The 15,566-nt window shown below is 43.2% G+C and overlaps 1 long non-coding RNA gene across 2 annotated transcripts in view; it reads right to left on the bottom strand.

The window, feature by feature from the left end:
- The window catches only part of LOC133588851 (uncharacterized), an 84,104-nt gene that overhangs the window by 20,536 nt on the left and 48,002 nt on the right, over positions 1-15,566 (bottom strand). For both annotated transcript variants that reach the window (XR_009814263.1, XR_012050339.1), the window contains exon 2: positions 9,976-10,047. This is a non-coding gene — a long non-coding RNA (uncharacterized lncRNA). The remainder of the gene's footprint in view (positions 1-9,975; positions 10,048-15,566) is intronic.

A 15,566-nucleotide genomic window follows, 5' to 3' on the forward strand; every position in this document is an offset into this window, starting at 1 on the left:
TCTCGCCCGGAAAAGGCTGGACCGAGTCCATGGTTCTCACCCAAAAAAGGGTGGACCGAGGCAATGGTTCTCGCCCGGAAAAGGCTGGAGTGTCTTCTCCGGGTTAGGGAGGAGCAAAAAAGTTAGCATGAAACGTTAGCATGCTAGCGTTAGCATGCTAGCGTTTCATGCTAACGTTAGCATGATGACATAGGACATAAATATAAAAATGTTGGGGGTTTTTTTTCGGTTCGCAGCTGAGTGCGAAGCGACTGGAATGTGAATCAGCACCTCCATGTCCAAGTCCATGGTTCGCGGCCTGGAAAAGGGTGGACAGAGTCCATGGTTCTCGCCCGGAAAAGGCTGGACCGAGTCCATGGTTCTCACCCAGAAAAGGGTGGACCGAGGCAATGGTTCTCGCCCGGAAAAGGCTGGAGTGTCTTCTCCAGGTTGGGGGAGGAGCAAAAAAGTTAGCATGAAACGTTAGCATGCTAGCGTTTCATGCTAACGCTAGCATGATGACATAGGACATAAATATAAAAATATATATATATTTTTTAAAATCAGTTCGCAGCTGAGTGCGAAGCGACTGGAATGTGAATCAGCACCTCCATGTCCAAGTCCATGGTTCGCGGCCTGGAAAAGGGTGGACAGGGTCCATGGTTCTCACCCGGAAAAGGCTGGACCGAGTCCATGGTTCTCACCCAGAAAAGGGTGGACAGGGTCCATGGTTCTCGCCCGGAAAAGGCTGGAGTGTCTTCTCCGGGTTGGGGAGGAGCAAAAAAGTTAGCATGAAACGTTAGCATGCTAGCGTTAGCATGCTAGCGTTTTATGCTAACGTTAGCATGATGACATAGGACATAAATATAAAAATGTTGGGGTTTTTTTTCGGTTCGCAGCTGAGTGCGAAGCGACTGGAATGTGAATCAGCACCTCCATGTCCAAGTCCATGGTTCTCGGCCTGGAAAAGGGTGGACAGAGTCCATGGTTCTCGCCCGGAAAAGGCTGGACCGAGTCCATGGTTCTCACCCAGAAAAGGGTGGACCGAGGCAATGGTTCTCGCCCGGAAAAGGGTGGAGTGTCTTCTCCGGGTTGGGGGAGGAGCAAAAAAGTTAGCATGAAACGTTAGCATGCTAGCGTTTCATGCTAACGCTAGCATGATGACATAGGACATAAATATAAAAATGTTGGGGTTTTTTTTCGGTTCGCAGCTGAGTGCGAAGCGACTGGAATGTGAATCAGCACCTCCATGTCCAAATCCATGGTTCGCGGCCTGGAAAAGGGTGGACAGAATCCATGGTTATCGCCCGGAAAAGGGTGGAGTGCCATCTTCGGGTTGGGGAGGAGCAAAAAAGCTAGCATGAAACTTTAGCATGCTAACGCTAGCTTGATGGCTTAGTCCAGGGGTCGGCAACCCAAAATGTTGAAAGAGCCATATTGGACCAAAAATACAAAAACAAATCTGTCTGGAGCCGCAAAAAAATTAAAAGCCATATTACATCCAGATAGTGTGTCATGAGATATAAATTGAATTAAGAGGACTTAAAGGAAACTAAATGAGCTCAAATATAGCTACAAACGAGGCATAATAATGCAATATGTACATATAGCTAGCCTAAATAGCATGTTAGCATCGATTAGCTTGCAGTCATGCAGTGACCAAATATGCCCGATTAGCACTCCACACAAGTCAATAACATCAACAAAACTCACCTTTGTGCATTCATGCACAACGTTAAAAGTTTGGTGGACAAAATGAGACAGAAAAAGAAGTGGCATAAAACACGTCCTAGAAAGTCGGAGAAAGTTATACATGTAAACCAGGGGTGCTCACACTTTTTCTGCAGGCGAGCTACTTTTCAAGTGATCAAGTTGTGGGGATCTACCTCATTCATATATATAATTTATATTTACTTATTTATGAAATATATGTTTTTGTTAACAAGTTAAAGGTGTTTAATGATAATGCAAGCATGTTTAACACATATAGTTCATATTGTTAACAAGTTAAAGGTGTTTAATGATAATAAAAGCATGTTTAATACATATAGTTAATATTGTTAACAAGTTAAAGGTGTTTAATGATAATACAAGCATGTTTAACACATAGTTAATATTGTTAAAAAATTAAAGGTGTTTAATAATAATACAAGAATGTTTAATACATATAGTTAATATTGTTAACAACTTAAAGGTGTTTAAAGATAATACAAGCATGTTTAACACATAGTTAATATTGTTAATAAGTTAAAGGTGTTTAAAGATAATACAAGCATGTTTAACACATATAGTTAATATTGTTAATAAGTTAAAGGTGTTTAAAGATAATACAAGCATGTTTAACACATATAGTTAATATTGTTAATAAGTTAAAGGTGTTTAAAGATAATACAAGCATGTTTAACACATATAGTTAATATTGTTAATAAGTTAAAGGTGTTTAAAGATAATACAAGCATGTTTAACACATATAGTTAATATTGTTAATAAGTTAAAGGTGTTTAAAGATAATACAAGCATGTTTAACACATATAAATTCCTTTCTTTCATGAAGACAAGAATATAAGTTGGTGTATTACCTGATTCTGATGACTTGCATTGATTGGAATCAGACAGTGGTGCTGATAATGTCCGCATTTTCGAATGGAGGAGAAAAAAAGTCCTCCTTTCTGTCCAATACCACATGAAAGTGGTTGGTTTTTGGCATCTTATTTGTCCAGCTTCCGTACTCCTTTGTATACACTTTACAAGAAATACATTGTCGGCAAATTCCGTAGCCTGCTAGCTTGTGCACGCCAGCTTTCTGAGACTCTTATTTTGGTAGCTCAACTGTGCAACTGTGCAGTCGGTCTTTGGAGTTTTGACGACAGGTACGGCGCCAGAGTCTGTTGAAATAAAGTGTTTCTCGCCTTCCAGTCGGTAATTTTAATGAGCTGGTAGCAGCCAGCGTCATCTCAGAAGACCCTCGGGTGCCGTGAATGTCAATCAAGTGACGAAAGTGACGTCATAGTGAAGATTTATGATCGCTCATTTTTAGGACTATTTTTTTAATGCCTGGCTGGTGATCGACTGACACACCCTCCGAGATCGACCGGTAGCTCGCGATCGACGTAATGAGCACCCCTGATGTAAACAAACTACGGTGAGTTCAAGGACCGCCAAAATTAGTAGGACAAAACGGCGCTCGCCAAATACTCGAATCAGTGAAGCATGTTTAATATAAACAGTGGGATTTATAACAATTAGGGAGGTTTGTGTCATGTTTGGCCTCCTACAGAAACCATATTAAAACAAACAAAAAAAAATTTTCCCCTCATCTTTTTCCATTTTTCATACATCTTTGAAAAAGCTCCAGGGAGCCACTAGGGCGGCGCTAAAGAGCCGCATGCGGCTCTAGAGACGCGGGTTGCCGACCCCTGGCTTAGGACATAAATATAAAAAGGAAGATTTTTTTGGGATCGGTTCGCAGCCGAGTGCGAAGCGACTGGGATGAGAATCAGCACCTCCAAGTCCGAGTCCATGGTTCTTGCCCGGAAAAAGGGTGGACAGAGTCCATGGTTCTCGCCCAGAAAAGGGTGGAGTGCCATCTCCAGGTTGGGGAGGAGCAAAAATGCTAGCTCGCTGTATTGTTGATTGAGACTTCATGGCACAAAGGTTGCAATAACAAGGCAGCCTTTTATTTTCTTTAAACTCCCCCCAGGCCATGCACACATAAGACATGCCAAACACCATCCAGCACAACAACAGCAGGTGCACACACACACACACACGCACACACACACTCACACACACACAGACTGGAGAAGTGACAGTGTCACATGCTTGCCTGTTGATTGGACAGAAGCAGCGGGAAAACAAAACTTTGTGAACTTTGATCCAGCCCTCCATTAAGTGCTGATCCACCTGCTGGCACACTTAGAAATGAACGTTTAGGAGTGAACTTTCCCAGCATTTGCAAGTTTGCATTCATTTCAGTTTGTCCTCGCTGTGTTGGCGAGTAGTCTTTGCTATTTCCTTGAATGTGCCATTCTTGTCTTTTGTTGAGCCAGACAAAGTGTGTATACTGTAAGTAGTATACTTATGTCTAGCATTAAAAGATTACAATTGGTACAAAATGCGGCTGCTAGACTTTTGACAAGAACAAGAAAGTTTGATCATATTACGCCTATACTGTATATACCTTTATATACTTATATACATATATACCTATATATATACCTATACTGGCTCACCTGCACTGGCTTCCTGTGCACTTAAGATGCGACTTTAAGGTTTTACTACTTACGTATAAAATACTACACGGTCTAGCTCCGTCCTATCTTGCTGATTGTATTGTACCATATGTCCTGGCAAGAAATCTGCGTTCAAAGAACTCCGGCTTATTAGTGATTCCCAGAGCCCAAAAAAAGTCTGCAGGCTATAGAGCGTTTTCTATTGGGGCTCCAGTACTATGGAATGCCCTCCCGGTAACAGTTAGAGATGCTACCTCAGTAGAAGCATTTAAGTCCCATCTTAAAACTCATTTGTATACTCTAGCCTTTGAATAGCCCCCTTTTTTTTAGACCAGTTGATCTGCCGTTTCTTTTCTTTTCTCCTCTGCTCCCCCCTATCCCTTGTGGAGGGGGAGACACTCAGGTCCGGTGGCCATGGATGGGGTGCTGGCTGTCCGGGGTCAGGACCCGGGGTGGACCGCTCGCCCTTGTATCGGTTGGGAACATCTCTGCGCTGCTGACCCGTCTCCGCTCGGGATGGTTTCCTGCTGACCCCACTGTGGACTGGACTCTTACTGTTATGCTGGATCCACTATGGACTGTACTCTCAAAATATTATGTTAGACCCACTCGACATCCATTGCATTCGGTCTCCCAAGAGGGGGGGGGGGGGGGGGGGGGGGGGTTACCCACATATGCGGTCCTCTCCAAGGTTTCTCATAGTCATTCACATCGACGTCCCACTGGGGTGAGTTTTTCCTTGCCCTTATGTGGGCTCTGTACCGAGGATGTCGTTGTGGCTTGTGCAGCAGGCTATATAAAAAACATTGATTGATTGATTGATTGATTGATACTTATTACTAGGGGTGTGACAATATGTTTTAACGACGATTCAATTTGATTCGATATTTGTGGTTGCCGATACGATTCAGGGATTGTCGATATCTTTAGAACGACACGATCCGAGTGAGTCGAAATCGATTCAGTAACTTTTTATCCAAAAAAATCAAGCCACGGTGAAACAGGGGTTAGTGTGTCTGCCTCACAATACGAAGGTCCTGGGTTCGATCCTGCGCTTGGGTTCTTTCTGTGTGGAGTTTGCATGTTCTCCCCGTGACTGCGTGGGTTCCCTCCATGTACTCCGGCTTCCTCCCACGTCCAAAGACATGCACCTGGGGATAGGTTGATTGGCAACACTAAATGGTCCCTAGTGTGTGAATGTTGTCTGTCTATCTGTGTTGGCCCTGCGATGAGGTGGCGACTTGTCCAGGGTGTACCCGAACGGGACACGCGGTAGAAAATGGATGGATGGATGGAAAATCAAGCCGTGTGACTGTGAAAAAAATGGTGGATACTGGACACTGCAGGTGAGGTTTCCTATATTCCTGTTATTTCTTGCAAGGGAATTGAATGAATTATGGATTCAAACAAGCAAGTAAACTACTGTATCGGCCTTTCCAAGATTTCCCAGGTTCTAAACCAAAGGCCGTGGGCTGAGCCAGGACAGGTGGTGCACATTCAAACACACTTCCGACTCCAGCTTAAAGGGGAACATTATCACAATTTCAGAATGGTTAAAACCATTAAAAATCAGTTCCCAGTGGCTTATTATATTTTTTGAAGTTTTTTTCAAAATTTTACCCATCACGCAATATCCCTAAAAAAGCTTCAAAGTGCCTGATTTTAACCATCGTTATATACACCCGTCCATTTTCCTGTGACGTCACATAGTGAAGCCAACACAAACAAACATGGCGGAAAGAACAGCAAGCTATAGCGACATTAGCTCGGATTCAGACTCGGATTTCAGCGGCTTAAGCGATTCAACAGATTACGCATGTATTGAAACGGATGGTTGTAGTGTGGAGGCAGGTAGCGAAAACGAAATTGAAGAAGAAACTGAAGCTATTGAGCCATATCGGTTTGAACCGTATGCAAGCGAAACCGACGAAAACGACACGACAGCCAGCGACACGGGAGAAAGCGAGGACGAATTCGGCGATCGCCTTCTAACCAATGATTGGTATGTGTTTGTTTGGCATTAAAGGAAACTAACAACTATGAACTAGGTTTATAGCATATGAAATACATTTAGCAACAACATGCACTTTGAGAGTGCAGACAGCCCAATTTTCATCAATTAATATATTCTGTAGACATACCCTCATGTCAGCAGGCCAGGGAAGCTAGGGTCGATATTCTTCTCTTGATCATCTTCGGTGTGAGCCAAGACATCCAGGGGGTTTAGCTCGCTCGTCTGCGGGAACAAATTGCCGCCATTGCTTGCCGTGCTACCGAGGTCCTTTGTCCCTGAATTGCTCACACACTCCGGCAGATTCAATGGGGGTCTGGCGGCAGATTTCTTTGACTTTATCGTTGGAAATGCATCTGCTTTGAGTGTCGCAGGATATCCACACATTCTTGCCATCTCTGTCGTAGCATAGCTTTCGTCGGTAAAGTGTGCGGAACAAACGTCCAATTTCTCGCCACTTTCGCATCTTTGGGCCACTGGTGCAACTTGAATCCGTCCCTGTTCGTGTTGTTACACCCTCCGACAACACACCGACGAGGCATGATGTCTCCAAGGTACGGAAAACAGTCGAAAAAACGGAAAATAACAGAGCCGATTTGACTCGGTGTTTGAGAAAATGGCGGATTGCTTCCCGATGTGACGTCACATTGTGACGTCATCGCTCCGAGAGCGAATATTAGAAAGGCGTTTAATTCGCCAAAATTCACCCATTTAAAGTTCGGAAATCGGTTTAAAAAAAAATTGTCTTTTTTCTGCAACATCAAGGTATATATTGACGCTTACATAGGTCTGGTGATAATGTTCCCCTTTAAGTTTCTCAAAAAATAGATTTATTTGCAAAAAGGTCTTCATTCCATCTACATCCAACAGTACATGCAAGTTGAAGGAAAAACGAGTTTAATTGCATACAAACTCTCTTTCCCATGACTGTCAAGTTGTCGGGGGATAACTGCGATGAAGAAGCAACCAGTCTGTGCCAGATCCCACGGTCCTTAGTTGCCGTCAATAGCCTTGGGGTCGACTAGTCCGTCCATGTCTTGATGTGGTCTGTGCACAGGGGGTCGTGGCGGCATGTGGCCGAACCAAGCTAATTTCCTTCTTTTGACTGTTGCGAGCAGGGGTTCTTGGTGACCAACAAGTCTTTCGAGATCACCTCGCACAAACTCATTGGTTTTGTGTTCGTGGTATGTTATCTTGAGTATTCTTCTGAGGACTGTGCTTTCAAAGGCTTGTATTTTTCGTTCTGATCCAACCAGTAGTGTCCAGGTCTTGCATCCATACAGTAATATTGATGTTATTAGGGATCTGGAAAGTTTGAACTTGTCTTGAAGTTGATGTTGCTTTTCCATATTTTGCTTAGTTTGGTAATTGCTGCTGTTGCTGTGGCGGTCCGCTGTTAAAAGCTATAAACAAAAAACTAAGGCTCAGAAGTGGTCAAAAACGGTTTTCACCGCCAGTCTCTCAAGCCGACATTTGTCCGATCAATTTCACCTGTGCGCCCCAATATGCTAGCGTCAAAGTGACGTACTCAAAGCCATATTAACGTGACCTCTTGTTACAGGTGCTGTAAATTACACAGAATGTAAATGACGGTTTCTAATCCAATAAATCAACTTGCAATTAGGGCTGGACGATATATAGAATATACTCGATATATCGCGGGTTTTTCTCTGTGCGATATAGAAAATGACTATATCGTGATATTCGAGTATACGTTCTCACGCAGTTGCTTTTAGCTGCGGGCATTACACTACAGGCTCTTCTCACTCTTTCTTGTCTCTCCTTCTCACAGAGACTTAAAACAAGCGCACCTTCTTACATACGTCACATACTGTCGTGCGTGCAATGCAGCATGGGTAACATTAGCTGTGGTGCGAGTGGTAATACGAGAGAAATAAGGTGCGAATCTGGTAACAAATGAAAGAAGAATTAATTCCCAAGATAAACAGCAGGGGGTCCATCGTCTGGCGGTGGTTTGGCTTCAAGCGGGAAGATGTCGAACAGACAACCGTAATATGTCAAGTATGCTGCAAAAGCGTTGCTACAAAAAGTAACACCACTGCTTATGTGTAGCATTATTTAAAATGTAACTCGCTAGAGAATGAAGAGTGCTTGAAACTCCGCATGTCAACATCTCCGTTCGATGCCACACCCACAAAATGCCCAGGCAATCATTTCCACATCAACACCGTATGAAAAAAATACTCAAAAACAGGGGATAACGTCCGCAGGAACCTACCACATAGTGAAGGACATACACTATTTGATTTCCTATTATCACTTAAAACGCCATACAACACTTAAAACTAGAGATGTCCGATAAATGCTTTAAAATGTAATATCGGAAATTATCGGTATCGGTTTCAAAAAGTAAAATTTATGACTTTTTAAAACGCTGCTGTACGGAGTGGTACACGGACGTAGGGAGAAGTACAGAGCAGTTGCGTCTCCCGGTCATACTTGCCAACCCTCCCGATTTTCCCGGGAGACTCCCGAATTTCAGTGCCCATCCCGAAAATCTTCCGGGGCAACCATTTTCCCAAATTTCTCCCGATTTCCACCCAGACAACAATATTGGGGGCGTGCCTTAAAGGCACTGCATTAGCGTACCGGCCCAATCCCAATATATATCTACGACTTTTCACACACACAAGTGAATGCAAGCATACTTGGTCAACAGCCATACAGGTCACACTGAGGGTGGCCGTATAAACAACTTTAACAATGTTACAAATACGCGCCACACTGTGAACCCACACCAAACAAGAATGACAAACACATTTCGGGAGAACATCCGCACCGTAACACAACATAAACACAACAGAACAAATACCCAGAACCCCTTGCAGCACTAACTCTTCCGGGACGCTACAATATACACCCCCCCGCTGTCCCCTACCCCACCTCATCCCCCCCAATCCCACCCACCTCAACCTCCTCATGCTCTCTCAGGGAGAGCATGTCCCAAATTCCAAGCTGCTGTTTTGAGGCATGTTAAAAAAAATAATGCACTTTGTGACTTCAATAATAAATATGGCAGTGCCATGTTGGCATTTTTTTCCATAACTTGAGTTGATTTATTTTGGAAAACCTTGTTACATTGTTTAATGCATCCAGCGGGGCATCACAACAAAATTAGGCATAATAATGTGTTAATTCCACGACTGTATATATCGGTATCGGTTGATATCGGAATCGGTAATTAAGAGTTGGACAATATCGGAATATCAGATATCGGCAAAAAAGCCATTATCGGACATCTCTACTTAAAACCTTTAGCATATCCGTATGTGTAATTAAATTATGGAATGGATTAAGCAAATATATCAAACCAAGCACCAATATGATCCAGTTTAAGAGACTGTTCAAACTACAAGTGTTCACAAAGTACACAGAAGGACAATTATGATGAACATCTTGAACCCGTTTTTTTTTTTTTAGATAAAGATTATTTATGTATTTAATAATTGTTTACTTATTATGGTATATGAATCAGTTATTATTTATTCATTCACTGTTCTGTTACAGAGAACAAGAACATGGGATAAAATTGCTATGATATGAAAAGGAGTGGGATTAAATAAGCTCTGCTTCTTCCTACTCCTTTTCGTACGTTCTGTAATGAAACAACTGGAAATGTGTGATGCATTACATTGTTTCGTATGCATGTTCCAAATAAACTGAAACTGAACTGAACTTTGATTTTAGTTTTTGCAGTGCATGCTAGTTAGTTGTAAGTCTGGTGTTACTGACCCACTATGCATAAAGGTGTGATGTTGGGGTGAAGGTTGACATCCCTGTTGAATCTCTCTTGATGCTTTCTTTCTACAAAACAAAGAAACATTCAGAAGAAAAAATTAGAATATGAACGTCAGTACAAACTTTGAACCTGGGAAAAAACATCCAATAATGATTACATAACATGTACATATTATTATTCTAGTTCTAGAGAAGAGTGGCTCTTTTCCCCCAACTGTAACATCAAAACATGCATTCCAATATGTTGCTGTTGACCCACATAATGAGGGATGAAGACCAACCCCAACTTGGTCAATGTCTCTCAGGATCAGACTTTGACTATTTCAATGATTGGGTTTCACATGCTAGTAGCTACACAGTCCTTTGCCCTGCCTGCCCTCTGTGACTGTTGATTAAAGTCCATTTTAGTTGCGTTTTGGCACAAAGGTTGACTCATTATTTTTGTTTACTGCAAGATTTAACGCTGAAAATGAGATACACTATCACAAAGCGAACACCACTTCCTTGGGCCACTTTAAATCAATAAGAAGTCTGGATTTTTGTGGGATTAACGTGGATCAGGGCAATACCTGGAGATTACTAAATCGAGAACGAGGCAACTTTACTTCTGTTACTTCTAGACCTCCACCCCAGATCACACCTCACTCCTACCCACTTCTCCAAAGTGGGCTGGCTCAGGGTGGAGGACAGAGTAAAACAACTTGCACTGAGCCTAGTCTTTAAAATTCGCTACACCTCCCTGATACCGAAGTACATGTCAAACTACTTCCATAACGTAAATGACCGCCACAACCACAACACCAGGGGGAGCTCCACAAACCACGTCAAACCCAGATTCCGATCTGACAAAGGTCTTAACTCATTCTCCTTCTATGCCACATCAATATGGAATGCACTCCCAACAGGTGTAAAAGAAAGTGCATCTCTATCCTCCTTCAAAATCGCACTAAAAGAACACCTCCAGGCAGCTACAACCCTAGCCTAACCCCCTCCCCCCACCACATCCCACCTCCCCGGATTGTAAATAATCAAATGTAAATAATCAAATGTATATACTTGTTCTAATACTGTCTGAACTCACTATGTTCACTGCTCACTGTACATATCCTACGAAGTCAGACCTACACTGTTACAATGTCCACTTCTCAGATGATATAATTGTTGATGACTGAAGTATGCTGATAGTAACCCAACCTAACCCCCCCGCAACAACCGCCTCTGCATCCCACCCCCTGGATTGTAAATAATTCAATGTATATACTCTGATGATTAACTTGTGGGATGACTGTATTATGCTGATAGTATATATTTGTACCATGAATTGATTAACGTGAACCCCAACTTAAAGGGGAACATTATCACCAGACCTATGTAAGCGTCAATATATACCTTGATGTTGCAGAAAAAAGACCATATTTTTTTTTAACCGATTTCCGAACTCTAAATGGGTGAATTTTGGCGAATTAAACGCCTTTCTAGTATTCGCTCTCGGAGTGATGACGTCACAACGTTACATCACATCGGGAAGCAATCCGCCATTTTCTCAAACACATTACAAACACAGAGTCAAATCAGCTCTGTTATTTTCCGTTTTTTCGACTGTTTTCCGTACCTTGGAGACATCATGCCTCGTCGGTGTGTTGTCGGAGGGTGTAACAACACGAACAGGGACGGATTCAAGTTGCACCAGTGGCCCAAAGATGCAAAAGTGGCAAGAAATTGGACGTTTGTTCCGCACACTTTACCGACGAAAGCTATGCTACGACAGAGATGGCAAGAATGTGTGGATATCCTGCGACACTCAAAGCAGATGCATTTCCAACTGGACTGGACAGATCAGCTTTCAGGAAAAGAGAGCGAATGAGGGTATGTCTACAGAATATATGAATTGATGAAAACTGGGCTGTCTGCACTCTCAAAGTGCATGTTGTTGCCAAATGTATCTCATATGCTGTAAACCTAGTTCATAGTTGTTAGTTTCCTTTAATGCCAAACAAACACATACCAATCGTTGGTTAGAAGGCGACCGCCGAATTCGTCCTCGCTTTCTCCCGTGTCGCTGGCTGTCGTGTCGTTTTCGTCGGTTTCGCTTGCATACGGTTCAAACCCATATGGCTCAATAGCTTCAGTTTCTTTTTCAATTTCGTTTTCGCTACCTGCCTCCACACTACAACCATCCGTTTCAATACATGCGTAATCTGTTGAATCGCTTAAGCCGCTGAAATCCGAGTCTGAATCCGAGCTAATGTCGCTATAGCTTGCTGTTCTATGCGCCATGTTTGTTTGTGTTGGCATCACTGTGTGACATCACAGGAAAATGGACGGGTGTATATAACGATGGTTAAAATCAGGCACTTTGAAGCTTTTTTTCAGGGATATTGCGTGATGGGTAAAATTTTGAAAAAAACTTCGAAAAATAAAATAAGCCACTGGGAACTGATTTCTAATGGTTTTAACCCTTCTGAAATTGTGATAAAGTTCCCCTTTAACAACATTTCTATTTATGGGGCCCACATGTATAATATCAATGTCAGAATCTGTGGAAAAACTGAAAGAAGAGCAGACGCTGCGCTCATAAACGAGAGAAAAACAAGGTAAGCCGCTAGTATTCTATTTTGTGTCCGCTACTACTGATGTTTTCCTCAAGATGCATGAGAAAACACAGGCTATGCGTCCAAGGCCAGATCCTCTGCAGGCCATGGGAAGGCCAGAAGTCAGTAGACTCCTTTATTTTTATGGATATTCGACAATATTTCAAAGAAGGGGGCAAACATCTCGACAGTCTTTTTACCTAAATTAATGGTTATGGTATTTGTTTTGCTTAGCGTCAACATTTTATGAGCATACATGTAATTTTATGCTCAAATTGATTCCTGCTACTCAAATGAGTCACCTTGGGCTTAGTAACCTTCCCAAAAATGAAACAAAGTTGCCAGTACACATGTTGAGTAGTTCAGATTTTGCACATCTTTCTCTCACATGTTGATCCGCCTGCAGTTAATAGACTTTTTCCCGTTCAGAAACATTTTCCCATTGGCCTCAAGTCCTTCTCACCCTTCAGTAAACACATCAGGCTGGCTTGGACGCCTCAAAGGAGACAAATTAGCTCATGGAATCGGACATAAACCGCAGCAGGGACCGAGGGGGTCGTGTTCTGGAACCACGAGGGGGACAAAGCTGCACCCTTTGCGGTGCTCGGCAACTCAAAGACTTTAGGTCAGGGAAAAGTACAAACTGTCTTCTTCTTCACTCGCAGCTGCTCCTTTGGAGCAAATCCCAGGATATTATAAATATGCATTTGTGTTACATAAAGCAGCGAAGGGATCTATCTGCAAAGGCCTCATTTTTCACCAAGGGAGATTTATGGTACAAATTCTCATTATGCACACAGCCCCTTGCGTGTTTCTATGAGAATATCAACAAATAGTCATGCTCAGATTATGTTTGCACTCTCAAATAAACACACAATACTGTAAATAAATGCTCTATTAATGCACCAATAAAAACTCATAGAGCACATACAGCTGCTGAGGTCAACCAGTCGACTGCACTATAAAGTGCACCCGGAAAGTATTCACAGCGCTTCACTTTTTCCACATTTTCTTATGTTACAGCCTTCATTTAAAATTGAATTAATTAATTTTTGTCCTCAAAATCCTACACACAATGACAATAGGAAAAGGTTTTTTTTGAGTATTTTTTCCATCCATCCATCCATCCATCCATCCATCTTCTTGGGGTCGCGGGGGGAGCAGCCTAAGTAGAGAAGCCCAGACATTCCTATCCCCAGCCACTTCGTCCAGCTCTTCCCTGGGGATCCCGAGGTGTTCCCAGGCCAGCCGGGAGACATAGTCTTCCCAACGTGTCCTGGGTCTTCCCTACCGGTCGGACGTGCCCATAACACCTCCCTAGGGAGGCGTTCGGGTAGCATCCTGACCAGATGCCCGAACCACCTCATCTGGCCCCTCTCCATGTGGAGGAGCAGAAGCTTTACTTTGAGCTGCCCCCGGATGGCAGAGCTTCTCACCCTATCTCTAAAGGAGAGCCCTGCCACCCGGCGGAGGAAACTCATTTCGACCGCTTGTACCCGTGATCTTGTCCTTTCGGTCATAACCCAAAGCTCATGACCATAGGTGAGGATTGGAACGTAGAACGATCGGTAAATTGAGAGCTTTGCCTTCCGGCTCAGCTCCTTCTTCACCACAACGGATCGATACAGCGTCCGCATTACTGAAGACGCCGCACCGATCCGCCTGTCGATCTCACGATCCAATCTTCCCTCACTCGTGAACAAGACTCCGAGGTACTTGAACTCCTCCACTTGGGGCAGGGTCTCCTCCCCAACCCGTAGATGGCACTCCACCCTTTTCCGGGAAATCACATGTACATAAGTATTCAAAGCCTTTGCAATGAAGCTCAAAATGAGATCAAACTGCCGCCATTGCTTGCCGTGCTACCGAGGTCCTTTGTCCCTGAATTGCTCACACACTCCGGCAGATTCAATGGGGGTCTGGCGGCAGATTTCTTTGACATTATCGTTGGAAATGCATCTGCTTTGAGTGTCGCAGGATATCCACACATTCTTGCCATCTCTGTCATAGCATAGCTTTCGTCGGTAAAGTGTGCGGAACAAACGTCCAATTTCTTGCCACTTTCGCATCATTGGGCCACTGGTGCAACTTGAATCCGTCCCTGTTCGTGTTGTTACACCCTCCGACCACACACCGACGAGGCATGATGTCTCCAAGGTACGGAAAACAGTCGAAAAACGGAAAATAACAGAGCTGATTTGACTCAGTGTTTGAGAAAATGGCGGATTGCTTCCCGATGCGACGTCACATTGTGACGTCATCGCTCCGAGAGCGAATATTAGAAAGGCATTTATTTCGCCAAAATTCACCCATTTAGAGTTCGGAAATCGGTTAAAAAAATATATGGTCTTTTTTCTGCAACATCAAGGTATATATTGACGCTTACATAGGTCTGGTGATAATGTTCCCCTTTAATTGGAGTCAACCTGTGGTAAATTCAGTTGGTTGAGCATGATTTGGAAAGGCACACATGTGTCTATATATAATGTCCCACACTGGACAGTGCATGGCAGAGTACAAACCAAGAATGAAGTCGAAGGAATTGTCTGTAGACAGGATTGTTTCGAGGCACAAACCTGGGAATGGGTACAGAAAATGATCTGCTGCGTTTTGGCACAAAGGTTGACTCATTATTTTTGTTTACTGCGAGATTTAACGCTGCAAATGAGATACACAATCACAAAGCGAACACCACTTCCTTGGGCCACTTTAAATCAATAAGAAGTCTGGATTTTTGTGGGATTGACGTGGATCAGGGCAATACATGGAGATTACTGAGTCGAGAACGAGGCAACTTTACTTCTGTTACTTCTAGACCTCCACCCCAGATCACACCTCACTCCTACCCACTTCTCCAAAGTGGGCTGGCTCAGGGTGGAGGACAGAGTAAAACAACTTGCACTGAGCCTGGTCTTTAAAATTCGCTACACCTCCCTGATATCGAAGTACATGTCAAACTACTTCCATAATGTGCCCAATGAGCACAGTGGTCTC

The sequence above is a fragment of the Nerophis lumbriciformis genome, linkage group LG03 (assembly GCF_033978685.3).
Source record: "Nerophis lumbriciformis linkage group LG03, RoL_Nlum_v2.1, whole genome shotgun sequence".
NCBI classification, from domain to species: domain Eukaryota; kingdom Metazoa; phylum Chordata; class Actinopteri; order Syngnathiformes; family Syngnathidae; genus Nerophis; species Nerophis lumbriciformis.